This window comes from Podarcis raffonei, chromosome Z (genome assembly GCF_027172205.1).
Source record: "Podarcis raffonei isolate rPodRaf1 chromosome Z, rPodRaf1.pri, whole genome shotgun sequence".
Classification (NCBI taxonomy): Eukaryota; Metazoa; Chordata; class Lepidosauria; order Squamata; family Lacertidae; genus Podarcis; species Podarcis raffonei.
The window spans coordinates 41,072,695-41,086,342 of NC_070621.1; positions in this window are offsets into that span (position 1 = coordinate 41,072,695).

A 13,648-nucleotide genomic window follows, 5' to 3' on the forward strand; every position below is an offset into this window, starting at 1 on the left:
TTTTGTATTATATTATTTCATATTTAAAACTTTCTACATTACTGCTTCAGGTTTTCATTTTGTAAACTGCTTTGAGAAGGTTTTTTCTTTTTCTTTTTTTATACCCCCCCATGGTATTTAAACAATACTTTAAATAAATAAATGAGCGCCCTGCAATTTCTGAAGTTCATTACCAGACTTTGCAAAATTGCAAGACAGCAAGGATGCTAGTACTTTAATTAAAATTAAATCTAATGAAATGGATATAAGTGTGAAATATTTTTCATTCTTTATGGTGGTTTCTTACAGCCTTTGCCCTCTAACCTTTCACTCTGTTGCAAGGGTGCTAACTTGAATAAAATGTTTTTTTGGGGGGCAGGTAACCCCACCCTGCATCACAAGACACAGTGCACACACACCATTTGAATGACAATGCCCCTAAACTTTGGGGGACCATGCCCCCTTCAAATATTTTATGGGGGGAGGGCAAAGGGACCTCAGCCCCTAGGAGTTGGCTCCTATGCTCTGTTGAATATGCTCCCACCCTCTACGCCCACACACATCTGCATTCCTGGGCTTGATGCTAGAGAAAGCACTTCCTATTGCTCAAATTCTGCCCCAGTTTCAACATGAAAAGCTGATTGAGGCAATCCTATGCACACTACACAGGTGGTGTGTCAACCCATTTGATTTCAGTGGGGTTTGTTGTTGTTTAGTTGTTTAGTGGTGTCCGACTCTTCGTGACCCCATGGACCAGAGCACGCCAGGCACTCCTGTCTTCCACTGCCTCCCGCACTTTGGTCAAACTCAAGCTGGTAGTTTCGAGAACACTGTCCAACCATCTCATCCTCTGTCGTCCCCTTCTCCTGGTGCCCTCCATCTTTCCCAACATCAGGGTCTTTTCCAGGGAGTCTTCTCTTCTCATGAGGTGGCCAAAGTATTGGAGTCTCAGCTTCAGGATCTGTCCTTCCAGTGAGCACTCAGGGCTGATCTCCTTAAGAATGGATAGTCCATGGGACTACAGCCCATGAGACTTTCAAGAGTCTCCTCCAGCACCATACTTCAGGCTACACTCCTAGTAGTGCAGGCAGAAGCCCAGGACCCCACTCCCAAATGAGTAGAAGGGTCCCTATACATAGCAAGGCGGGTGAACCACATTTTTGGCAAGTGTATCCAGAAACATGTACCCTGCGCTGCATGATACTTGCGTTTCAGGGGTTTCCAGCTTTACAATTCTACGATTCTATCATCCTTTTCAGAAGTGGCACCTTCTGGAAGAAATGTGGAAAGTCCTTTTACTGGATTCCTTTCAGGTCTTCCAGAATTCTTTGGCTAACGTTCTCTGGTTATTTTTCAGCTGTCTTTGGATCCTGACTTTACAGTGGTGCCTCGGGTTAAGAACTTAATTCGTTTCGGAGGTCAGTTCTTAACCTGAAACTGTTCTTAACCTGAGGTACCATTTTAGCTAATGGGGCCTCCTGCTGCCGCCAGAGCACGATTTCTGTTCTCTTCCTGAACAAAGTTCTTAACCTGAGGTACTATTTCTGGGTTAGCGGAGTCTGTAACCTGAAGCGTATGTAACCTGAGGCATATGTAACCCGAGGTACCACTGTAATATAATTTAGTATATGAGTTATTCTACTGTTGTATGTAGTTTCCAGCCAGCCATTACCTTTTGCAGCTTTTATATTTTAATTTTTTATTGGTGTTTTATTAGTGAACTTGGTTTGATACTTTTATCAGATTTGTGTGTGTGTAAAACTTTGGGTCTACCTTTGAGGGAGAAAGGGAGGATAATTTATACCCCCTTTCCATTTTTCATTAAGGCATCAAGGTGTTAGACGTGTACACAATTTTTCAAAGTGCCAAAGTCCAGGAAAGAGACAAGAGGAGACAGTGAACCAGTTGCCCAGGAAGTAAGTCCATTTACCACACCTGCTTTACCACAAATGTATGGCGCTGTGGGTAAAAGCCTCAGTGCCTAGGGCTTGCCGATCGAAAGGTCGGCGGTTCGAATCCCCGCGGCAGGGTGCGCTCCCGTTGCTCGGTCCCAGCACCTGCCAACTTAGCAGTTCGAAAGCACCCCCAGGTGCAAGTAGATAAATAGGGACCGCTTACTGGCGGGAAGGTAAACGGCGTTCCATGTGCTGCGCTGGCTCGCCAGATGCAGCTTTGTCACGCTGGCCACGTGACCCGGAAGTGTCTCCGGACAGCGCTGGCCCCTGGCCTCTTAAGTGAGATGGGCGCACAACCCCAGAGTCTGTCAAGACTGGCCCGTACGGGCAGGGGTACCTTTACCTTTTTATGTCTAGGTGGCTGAAGAAAGTACCTGATGAAGAAGCCAAACCAAGGAAATATGAATCTGGGAAGTTCACCTTTAAATGCAACCTGAATCCGGATTCTCTCCAAGTCCTGAAAGAGTAGCACTAATGAAGATTAGGTTTACAAGCCTGATCCAGAGCTTTGGATTTCCCTGAAGCACATTTCTAAAGAAAGAAAATTCTAGAGAAAGCGATTTCCTGCAGTTAATCAGGCAGTGGCATTTTCTACCTGCCTTGCCCCACCCTCCAGTACTAGCAGCTTTCCCCAGACCATGATTTTGAGAACAGCAGAGTTTTTTGGTTTTTTAAAAAACAAAGTTGTGAGTCCTTATTTCTCAATTTGATCCTTTTGCATAGCGTTCCATGTTTTGTAGTGTTTTATGCATCATGACTTGCTGTTATTTTTTATTGTTTTTAGTTTGTTGTTGTTGTTGTTTAGTCATTTAGTCATGTCCGACTCTTCATGACCCCATGGACCAGAGCACGCCAGGCACTCCTGTCTTCCACTGCCTTCCACACTTTGGTCAGACTCATGTTGGTAGCTTTGAGAACACTGTCCAACCATCTCATCCTCTGTCGTCCCCTTCTCCTTGTAAACTCCATCTTTCCCAACATCAGGGTCTTTTCCAGGGAGTCTTCTCTTCTCATGAAGTGGCCAAAGTATTGGAGTCTTAGTTTCAGGATCTGTCCTTCCATAGTAGTTCTTTATTTTAACTGAAAAGTGTAAACTGTTTAATTATATTTTGCTGATACTTTATTTTACTGTTTACTATTATATTCTAATGGATTATTGAATATTGCTTTATTTGATATGTTGTTCATTTTAAAGTTATTGTAACTTTTTTGCATTGGTATTAACTGTTATTATGTGTGTGATCTCTGCTGTCTGTTTTGTTGTTTCTTCAGCTTGTAGACCACTTTCTTCAGCTTGTAGACCATATAGAAAGGCGGTATAAAAATTAAAAGTGAAATGAAATGAGTAACTATCCATAAAACAACTAAAAACAGCAGATAAGCCTTAACTTGTTTCCTGAAGCTTTCAAAGGTCAATAGTTTCCCATGTGAGATGTTCAGAGAAGACTAGAAAAGAGTTGCCAGAAATATAAACAAACACATTTAATAAGTGCACATTTATTAGGAGACATACTGCCAATGAGGACTTAGTTTCAGGTTAAGGAGTTCAAGTTTTCAGCCTGATTCTAAAAATGTTCACTCTGAAGTGAGATTCTAGTGCCAGTTCCTCAGAGGCAGTAGAGCTGCAGTTAAGAGTCTTTTCAGAAATCCTTTTTATTACTCATTCATGATGATTTGTGCACTCTGTGGTATTGGAGTGGTTATACACTATCCCACTTTCAATAGCATTTACCCCTGCATACGTTTTGGCTTTTTGGCTTTTCCTGCTTCATTTCCAATCAGTGTGTGTCCTGTAACTTCCTGCTGAGATCTTTGCAAATTTTTATATCACAAATGTTCCCATTTATTCCCCCTCTCCCCACTTTTGTTGCGCTATAATGGAAGGGGGCCTCTCCAAATGGTAATACAGTGGTACCTCGGGTTACATACGCTTCAGGTTACATACGCTTCAGGTTACAAACTCCGCTAACCCAGAAATAGTACCTCGGGTTAAGAACGTTGCTTCAGGATGAGAACAGAAATTGTGCTGTGGCGGCGCGGCGGCAGCAGCGGGAGGCCCCGTTAGCCAAAGTGGTGCTTCAAATTGAGAACAATTTCAGGTTAAGAATGGACCTCTGGAATGAATTAAGTATTTAACCCGAGGTACCACTGTAATGCAATAACAAGGGAGGAAGCATTGTAGGACAACTTATAAAGCAGATCTCCTTCCTTTTGTCTATTATGCTTCTACCATTCTGCTTCACTGGATGACCAGGGGATTCCAGTATTATGAAAGAAGAATGGAATTATCTCTCTATCCCCTTCACATCATTCACTACTTTATATACTGGTACCTTTATTTTATATACCCTACTCACCCATCTTTTTTCCTAAACTAAGAAGTTCCAACCTTTCCTTTCCTTTAATTTTTTTATTATTACTATGTTGTAACTTTTCCTCATAGGTTGATTATAAGTTGATTATTTGGGTTGTTCTTTTCAGAAACATTCCCTACAGTATCCTTTTTTAAGGTACAGTAATCACAACAGGGACGCGGGTGGCGCTGTGGGTAAAAGCCTCAGCGCCTAGGGCTTGCCGATTGAAAGGTTGGCGGTTCGAATCCCCGCGGTGGGGTGCGCTCCCGCTGCTCGGTCCCAGCGCCTGCCAACCTAGCAGTTTGAAAGTACCCCCGGGTGCAAGTAGATAAATAGGGACCGCTTACCAGCAGGAAGGTAAACGGCGTTTCCGTGTGCTGCGCTGGCTCGCCAGATGCAGCTTGTCACGCTGGCCACGTGACCCGGAAGTGTCTGCGGACAGCGCTGGCTCCCGGCCTCTTGAGTGAGATGGGCGCACAACCCCAGAGTCTGTCAAGACTGGCCCGTACGGGCAGGGGTACCTTTACCTTTACCTTTTAATCACAACAGACGCGGGTGGTGCTGTGGTCTAAACCACTGAGCATCTTGGACTTGTCGATCAGAAGGTCGGTGGTTCGAATCCCCGCGATGGGGTGAGCTCCCGTTGCTCTGTCCCAACTCCTGCCAACCTAGCAGTTCAAAAGCATGCCAAAAAGTGCAAGTAGATAAATAGGTACCGCTCTGGTGAGAAGGTAAACGGCGTTTCCGTGCGCTGCTCTGGTTTCGGTGTTCCGCTTAGTCATGCTGGCCGCATGACCCAGAAAAACTGTCTGTGGACAAACACCAGCTCCCTCGGCCTGTAAAGCGAGATGAGTGCCGCAACCCCAGAGTCGTCTGTGACTGGACTTAACTGTCAGGGGTCCTTTACCTTTTAAATCACAACAGAATGATTCAGAATGTGATTGCACCACAGATGGGTATAACAGTATTATAATACTGTTTGTGTTTTTATTTTCAACCTCTTTCCTTATTATCTCTAACATGGAATTTGCCTTTTTGACAGGTACCACACACTGAGTTGACACTTTCTTTGAGCTATCCACTGCGACTCCAAACTCTGCTTTCTGGACAGTTGCAGTAAGTTCAGACCCCATAATTATATCGGTTTAAGTGTACCGGTTGTTGAAATAAATAAAAATAATGTTAGGGGAATCCAGCCAGAGCTTAGACGAGTTCTAAATTGGACTTTAACGAAGATTCAAGAGTCGATGTTACACTCCAGACAAGGAAAATGCGAACAGATTAACTTTTATTTTATTTTCATTCCAGCAATGTAACAAGAGGCATAAAACAGGACTCAACAAGTTATATAACTCCTTCCCAACTACCACTTTCGCAACCTGCAGCATCTGCGCACGCACAGGTTGCGATTCGGTGCTTCTGCGCATGCACAAAGCATGATTTAGCACTTTTGCGCATGCGCGACCGCCAAAACCCGGAAGTAACCCGTTCTGGTACTTCCAGGTTTTGGCGGTCCATAACCCGGAAAAATGCAACCCGAAGCATCTGTAGCCTGAGGTATAACTGTATTCACCACACAAAGAAACACAAAAAATCAAGTCATAGTGTTTAGTGCCCTCTGGAAATTTCAAGAGGTTACATGCTTTTAGCCATGGGTAGACAAACTAAGGCCCAGGGCCTGGATCTGGCCCAATCGCCTTCTAAATCTGGCCCAGAGACGGTCCGGGAATCAGCGTGTTTTTACATGAGTAGAATGTGTGCTTTTATTTAAAATGCATCTCTGGGTTATCTGTGGGGCATAGGAATTTGTTCACCCCCCTCCCAATATAGTCCAGCCCCCCACAAGGTCTGAGGGACAGTGGACCGGCCCCCTGCTGAAAAAGTTTGCTGACCCCTTCTAGCCTTCCTATTTCAATACTGGAAATAATCATTATGTGAGCTCTTTGCTGTCCCTGCCTTCCCAACGCACATATTAATATACTCAGATATCAGGCTCAAATTACCGTATTTTTCGCTCTATAACACGCACCTGACCATAACACGCACGTAGTTTTTAGAGGAGGAAAATCCGTAGGCATGCCACCCGTAGGCATTCCCTCCATAACACGCACAGACATTTCCCCTTACTTTCTAGGAGGAAAAAAGTGAGTGTTATGGTGCAAAAAATACGGTACAGCTGACCTGTAGAGCTCACATGGTCACCTTGAGCCAATTACAATTGCTCAGCCTAACCTACCTCACACGATTGTTTTGAGGAAGAAATGTGCGATGGAAGGGATTAAGTACATCACCTTTGACAGATAAATGGAATGAAATAAAAGTTTAGCTGTAACCTGCATTGATTCCCTGTCAGGGGAAAGATGGACAACAACAACAACAACAACAAGAAGAAGAAGAAGAAGAAGAAGTCCTATTGACCTCAATGGGATTTACTTCTGAGTAAAAATGCTTAGGGTTTCAGTGTGTAGGAATGCAGCCTTTACCCAGTTACTTGGGAGTAAGCTGCACTGAGTTAAATGGGACTTACTTCTGAGTAGACATGCAGAGGCTTGCAGTGTAAGGCTCATAAAATTGTTGGAAGTTGGAAGGGAACACAAAGGTAATCTAGTTCAACTCCCTGCAATGCAGGAATCTTTTTGCCTAACATGGGCAAAATACATATATACATAGCCCAGCATGCTTTCTTTTTCAGCATAAATAATTATCCATGGAATTTGTGTTTTCATTGAGGGTGAATTGCTGTAGGATTAGTCATAGAATCATCAAACAGTAGAACTGGAAGGGACTCCAAGGATTGCCATATTTCAAAAAGTGAAAATCCGGACACAAAAGTTAAGCAAACTTTTTGGCAAAGTTTAGCCTTTTTTTTTTTGGCTGGGGGGCAAAAAAAATAGAGCTGTTTTTAAGGAAATTCACCAAAAACACTTCCAACATGGGTTACCATACACCTAGATTTCCCCAGACATTTTTACCAATTTTCAGAAATTCTGCCCAGACACTATTTCCAACGGACGAATCCCAGGTATGTCTGGGAAAAGACACACAGTCCTGGGGCCTAGTTATGGCTGTGTGGATGCAGCTTTCAAGAAAACAGCTCTTAACATGTTCAGATTGCACTTGGGGGATCTGTACTAGTTGCAGACTGAGGCTGCAATTGGCCCCATAGCAGCAGAAGGGATGGGGGACCTTTACAACCTGGGCTAAGAAGTAGCAAGTCCTCCTGCAAATCAGATGTCAGCCACATGGTTTTTCTACCCATAGACCAGTGTTTTCCAACATGGGGACAATATTCCAAGAGGGCCACAGGCGAAAATTGCATAAATGGGGGACCATGGCATGGGACCGGGGGACCACAGAGGAAAGTGAAAAGTGAAGAAAATAGAGAAGAGACTGAGAAAAAACAAAACAAAAAAAGAGAAGCAAATTAAATAGAAAACAGAGACCTGGAGGGAACAGAGAAGTGACCGTGCTTCCCAGTGGGTGCATCGCCATGTGCACTCTGCAGCAATGTTGCTTCTGTTTCCTTCTCCCACTGCGTGCACCAAGCCATCTGCATCTCATTTGTCATGGACAAGGTATGTGGCTGCAGCAGTGTTAGTGTGGGGGGTGCTGTTCTGTTTACAAACAAAAAAAATTAAATAGCTACCTTTCAGTAGGACAGGGATGCCACAGGATGGAATCAAGGTGGGAAGGGGGCCACAGTTGGAAAAAAAAGGTTGAGAAACACTGCCACAGACACATGGGAGGGACCTTTTTCATACCCTCCCAACATTTCTCCAATGAAAATAGGGACATCCTAAGGAAAAGCTGGAAATCAGAAACTGAAGGCGACTTCTCTAAATCAGGGACGTTCCTGGAAAATTGGGACACTTGGAGGCTCTGCACTGACTTCCAGGGATGCATGCATTTATCAGACCAAAACCAACCCGGGCTTGCCCGGCCACTTAAACATCTTGAAGGTCCCAGGCCACAGAGAGGTTAGGCTGGCCTCAACCAGAGCCAGGGCTTTTTCGGCTGTGGCTCCAATCTGGTGGAACACTCTGTCACAAGAGACTAGGGCCCTGCGGGACTTGACATCTTTCCGCAGGGCCTGCAAGACGGAGCTGTTCCACCAGGCCTTTGGCCAGGGCGCAGCCTGACTCCCTCCTTTAGCAATCCTTACAGAACCTCTAGCCCAATGGTTGCCATTAATTTGATTGGAATTAATTTTATAATGAAATGATTTTAGAATGTTTTATCGTTTTGCTGTGGTTAGTCGCTCTGAGCCCGGCTTCGGCTGGGGAGGGCGGGATATAATTATTATTATTATTATTATTATTATTATTATTATTATTATTATTTGCCATAGCTATACTTGGGATTAGGGTTGACTGAGTGGTGCAGAAACCTGGCTGGCCAGAGAAAAGGATATTGATAGAAATGTCTCCATGAACCTCTGGAAGTTCACAGAAGCACAAAATGACCGTGAGAAATGAAAGAATGTGTAACTTTAAGGTGTAGATGCTTTTCTTATCTTTTTAAGAAAATTGCTTGACATTTGGAAGGCATCTCAGCGGCCACGGTGGACCAGCATTAAGTCCGGTTAAATCTGGTGGGATGTTCACTTCTCGGACTGAGGTCTTCTCCAACCGGATAACCGTGCTGGGAGTTAGAATCTAAAATATTTGGAGGGCACCAGGTCTGGGAATGCTGGCTAGTTAGCCAGTATTTTTATCTCACTTATTTGTCCACTAAAAATGCTTCAAGGGCAGAGAAGTATTATTCGACAGATGCTTTTCTTCAAAACAATTCTCTCTCAGATTTCCAGTGGTGTTTAGTCAGAATAGTTGGGCGGGGGGGAGAGACAATTCATCCCTCCTTTGTTTGTGTTTGGAAAATATTTTATATGTGTTATAAAGCGTGGGGAACATTTGGCCTTCCAGATGCTGCTGCTGAACTACAACTCCCATCTTCTCTGGCCACTGGCTATTCTCGCTGGGACTGAAGGGAGCTGTAGTTTATAGCAACATATGAAGGACACATCTGGTTTATTTGTACAGTACTAGCCCAGTCTTGCCGAGAGCTTCAGCGTGTCTCTAATTCAAAGCATTGGGCCTAGTGACCTGATTTTAGGGTGCTGTTGAGTCTAGTTAAGGGGTCAGAAAACTTTTTCAGCTGGGGTCTGGTCCACTGTCCCTCAGACCTTGTTGGGGGCTGGACAATATTTTTTGGGGGGCAATGATGCAAGAGCACCATGAGCCCAGGTGGCTGCTTACCTGTGTATTGCGAGCATCAGGGGCTGGCGGTGGTGGAGGGATGATGAGCAGAGTGTGAAAGGGCTCCAGAGAGGGGCTGCTTAAAATGGTGGCCACTCGAGCACTGCTGCTGCTGGCACCAACAAAGCCCAGCCCCCTTCCTCCTCTAGGCAGGGCAGGGAGAAGCCAGGAGGAGGGAGGGAGGAGGTGCCGCCATTGCTGCCGCCATGGGAGGGAGAGGGAGGGAGAGGGAAAGAATGTGCGCGCTGGTGATCCATGCGGCAATTCCCAGACCATCCGTGGGCTGGATCCAGAAGGCAATTGGGCCTGATCCAGCCCACGGCCCTTAGTTTGCCTACCCATGGTCTAGTTGTTTATATGGCTGTGGAAGTGGTATTTTTGCGTGTTTTGAGTAGGAGCGATTGTCAATGTTGTCATGATCTCATGAGAACAGTTTATGAGAACAGAAACTGCTGGGGAAATGAACCTACACTCCCTCTTGTGGAAAACATGGATAGTGGAGCATGATTCGGGAACATAGGATACAAAATCAAAACATTGGTCTGCTTAGCTCACTGGTGTCTATGCTCACTGGCAATGGCTCTCCAGAGTTTTAGACTGGATGTCCCCATCTTACGTGGAAATGCTGAACGTCAGACCTACTGTATGAAAGCCATGTTCTCTAGCACAAAGCTATGGTCCTTTCCCTTAACTTAAATAAGTGACATGGCCAGGCTGGTAATACAGAAGTTGGGACGCTCTGGCTCTCCTTTGCAGAGCTGCAGTGACCAGCACAAACTACAGTTCCCAGGATTTTCTCTGTGTGTAGAAACTCATGTGTTTTAAAAGTGTGGGTGAACACAACTGTTCTCTTGCACCTTTTCTAGTAGCTTGTTGTGCAGATACTTCCAAATAAAGCTTTTCACAGCATGGAGATGGGATTGTCCAGGAGGCAGCAAAGGGACGAACTTTATGTTGCACGTAAATGCCCTGGCACTTTAGTGCTTATTTCTCCTAACATACTCATTTTTGAAAAGCAGTTTCCCATAATATAGTGTACTTTTGTATGTTCCTTTTACTAATCTATGCATATTTATGCATACTCTACCCCCCCATATATGGGCTTGGACTTGGCTGGAGAACTGCATTGCAAAACTCAGGGAAGTATTAATTTTGAGGGCTATCTTGTGTTTTGGAAAGAGAAGCATGGACCTCCCGCCTGTACACAGCTTTAATGTGTTATCTGAGAAATTTTGTGGAAGTAACTCTCAGATAATCATTGTCCTTCAATTCAGCCAGAAGCATTCCTTTTGGGTCAACATGGCACCGCACCAGCTGCAACCACACTAGCTGCCCTCACAAGAATGGTCACGCTGAAATAATTAAAACTGTATCATTAAAACACATGAGCTTTTTTGCAGCTAATCAAAATAAAACAAGCTAAAACAAATCACGGAGCATTTTAGCCTTCTCCCTATCTGTGTTTCAGGCTGTTTATTATTATTTTTTCCTCCTTTGTCCCCCCTCCCAATTTTTTTATTGCTTTTCACATTTATCACATAAAAAAGAAACAAGAAAAGGAAAAACATTACAATACAAAAAACAAAGAAAAACACATAAAAAAGAATTTTTACTTCCAAATCCTAATTTCATTGCATTGATAACTGACTTCCTCAAATCCCCTCTAACTGAATTGCATTATATCACCTGTTTATCACAGTTCTCCAAATTCATTTTTCTAACAATATTAACTTCTTTCATTTTCTAACTTCTTCTCCTTTGTTAATATTCTCATCCTTAATATTTATTAACAACATATTCTTATTCTACCCCTAAGCCTAATTATTACTTTCAATAAATTTCTCTTTATCTTATGTTACAATATTTAGCCAAATATTCTTTAAGATTCTTCCAGTCCTCTTGTGTCTCCTCTTCTTTCTGGTCGTGGATTCTTCCAGTCAGGTCGGCCAGCTCCAAAAAGTCCAACATCTTCATCTGCCATTCTTCTATTGTTGGTATCTCCTGCGATTTCCAATTTTTAGCTAATAAAAGTCTTGTCGCTGTAGTGGCATACAAAAACAGTCTAACATCTTTTTTGGGCAATTCCAATCCCATTATTCCCAGTAGAAAGGCTTCTGGTTTTTTAATAAATGTATTTTTCAACATTTTTTTCAACTCATTATATATCTTTCCCCATAAGTCTTTCATCTTAGGACATGTCCACCACATATGATAGAAAGTACCTTCTTTTTCTTTGCATTTCCAACATAAATTATCATTTGTAATTTCAGGCTGTTTATTACTTGGTAAAGTGTGACTTACGTAGTGTTACCTTTAAATGCAAACTGAATTGAATTCCCATTCCCATTTGTTTAATTATTGTAGTGAAAAGCAGCTTTAGGCAATGGGGTGTGTGTGCCGGGTCTCATTTATTTTATTTTCTCACATGGCTATCACTCTGCTTTATATTTTTAAAGGGGGGGGGGAAATCTCAAAGTGGTTTACAACTTAACTTAAAGCATCAAATAGAATATTACAAAATGAAGGTCAAATGCACAATTAAGGGACCATAGAAATAGAAAAATAATCTGGACTAAATATTAATGTAACCAGTTCAATTTATGTGGCATCCACCAAAGAACATAGGGATGTCCCATTCCATAATGATAATTTTACTATTCATACTATTTTACTATTTATGGCTTTGAGTACAGTGGTACCTTGGCTCTCAAACTTAATCCGTTCCGGAAGTCCGTTCCAAAACCAAAGCGTTCCAAAACCAAGGTGCGCTTTCCCATAGAAAGTAATGCAAAATGGATTAATTCGTTCCAGACTTTTAAAAACAACCCCTAAAACAGCAATTTAACATGAATTTTACTATCTAACAAGACCACTGATTCATAAAATGAAAGCAATAAACAATGTACTACTGTCATGATCAATCAATCAATCAGTAGCTGAACTGGGTTCCACACAGCCACAAAAACAAAACCAAAAAGAGCCACAAAAACAAAACCGCAAAATAAATAGCAAAAACAGACAGACCTCAGCATAACACTCAAAATGGAAATGTGGCACTCAAATCGGAAGTGTAACACTCAAAATTGAGCACATTTGGCTTCCGAAAAACATTCACAAACTGGAACACTTACTTCCAGGTTTGCAGTGTTTGGGTTCCTAGCTGTTTGAGCACCAAGGCGTTTGAGAACCAAGGTACCACTGTACTGGCAATCTGGCCCTTTTAAAACATCCCCAACAGGTTAGAGAGTTTGCATGTCACACTTTATCTTTTACAATAATGTGTGTTCACTTTCTCCTCTTTAACTTCTTTGTGGTCTAAAGAGGTCCCATTGGAGAGTTGAGACAGAAGAGAAGATATTTAATCGTATTTCAGAAGCCTGCAGCCTTTCATCTGGAAAAAAAGTGTCAAAGAAAAGTAAATACATTTCCTTCTAATTAATGCATGTGTTACTTTAGACCATTCCCCCCCTAGGTTAACTCCTTCCTCAAAAAGTTGAGACAAGATTCCTCTCCCCCTCACCAAGTTCTCTCAGCATGGAGAACCATGTTGCTGTCTCTCCCTTTCATCTCTAATCATCTTGTAAATTAGGGTTGCCATATTTCAAAAAAGGAAAGCTTTTCTTTTGGCAAAGTTGTTGGCAAGATCTCAAAAAATAATAAGTTTTCGAGCTATTTTTAAGGAAATTCTCCAAAATCTACACTTCCGATATGGGTTGCCATATGTCCAGATTTTCCAGGACATTTAAGCGATTCCGCCTGGATGCTGTTTCCGACGGCTGAATCTGGGCTATGGTAAGGTAAAGGGAAACGGACCCCTGAATGTTAGGTCTAGTCGTGGCCGACTCTGGGGTTGTGGTGCTCATCTCACTTTACTGGCCGAGGGAGCTGGCGTACAGCTTCCGGGTCATGTGGCCAGCATGACTAAGCTGCTTCTGGTGAACCAGAGCAGCTGCCCTGTGTAAATAGTTCCTGCCAAGACAAATCTGCTCCTGCATGAATGAAGCCTTTGAATTTCAGAAATTGTAAATTAATTATCATTCCATCCTAACTCACCCAAACGGCAAGCTGTCCTAACAGAAAGTCTCCTAAATTCTTCATAAGAGCT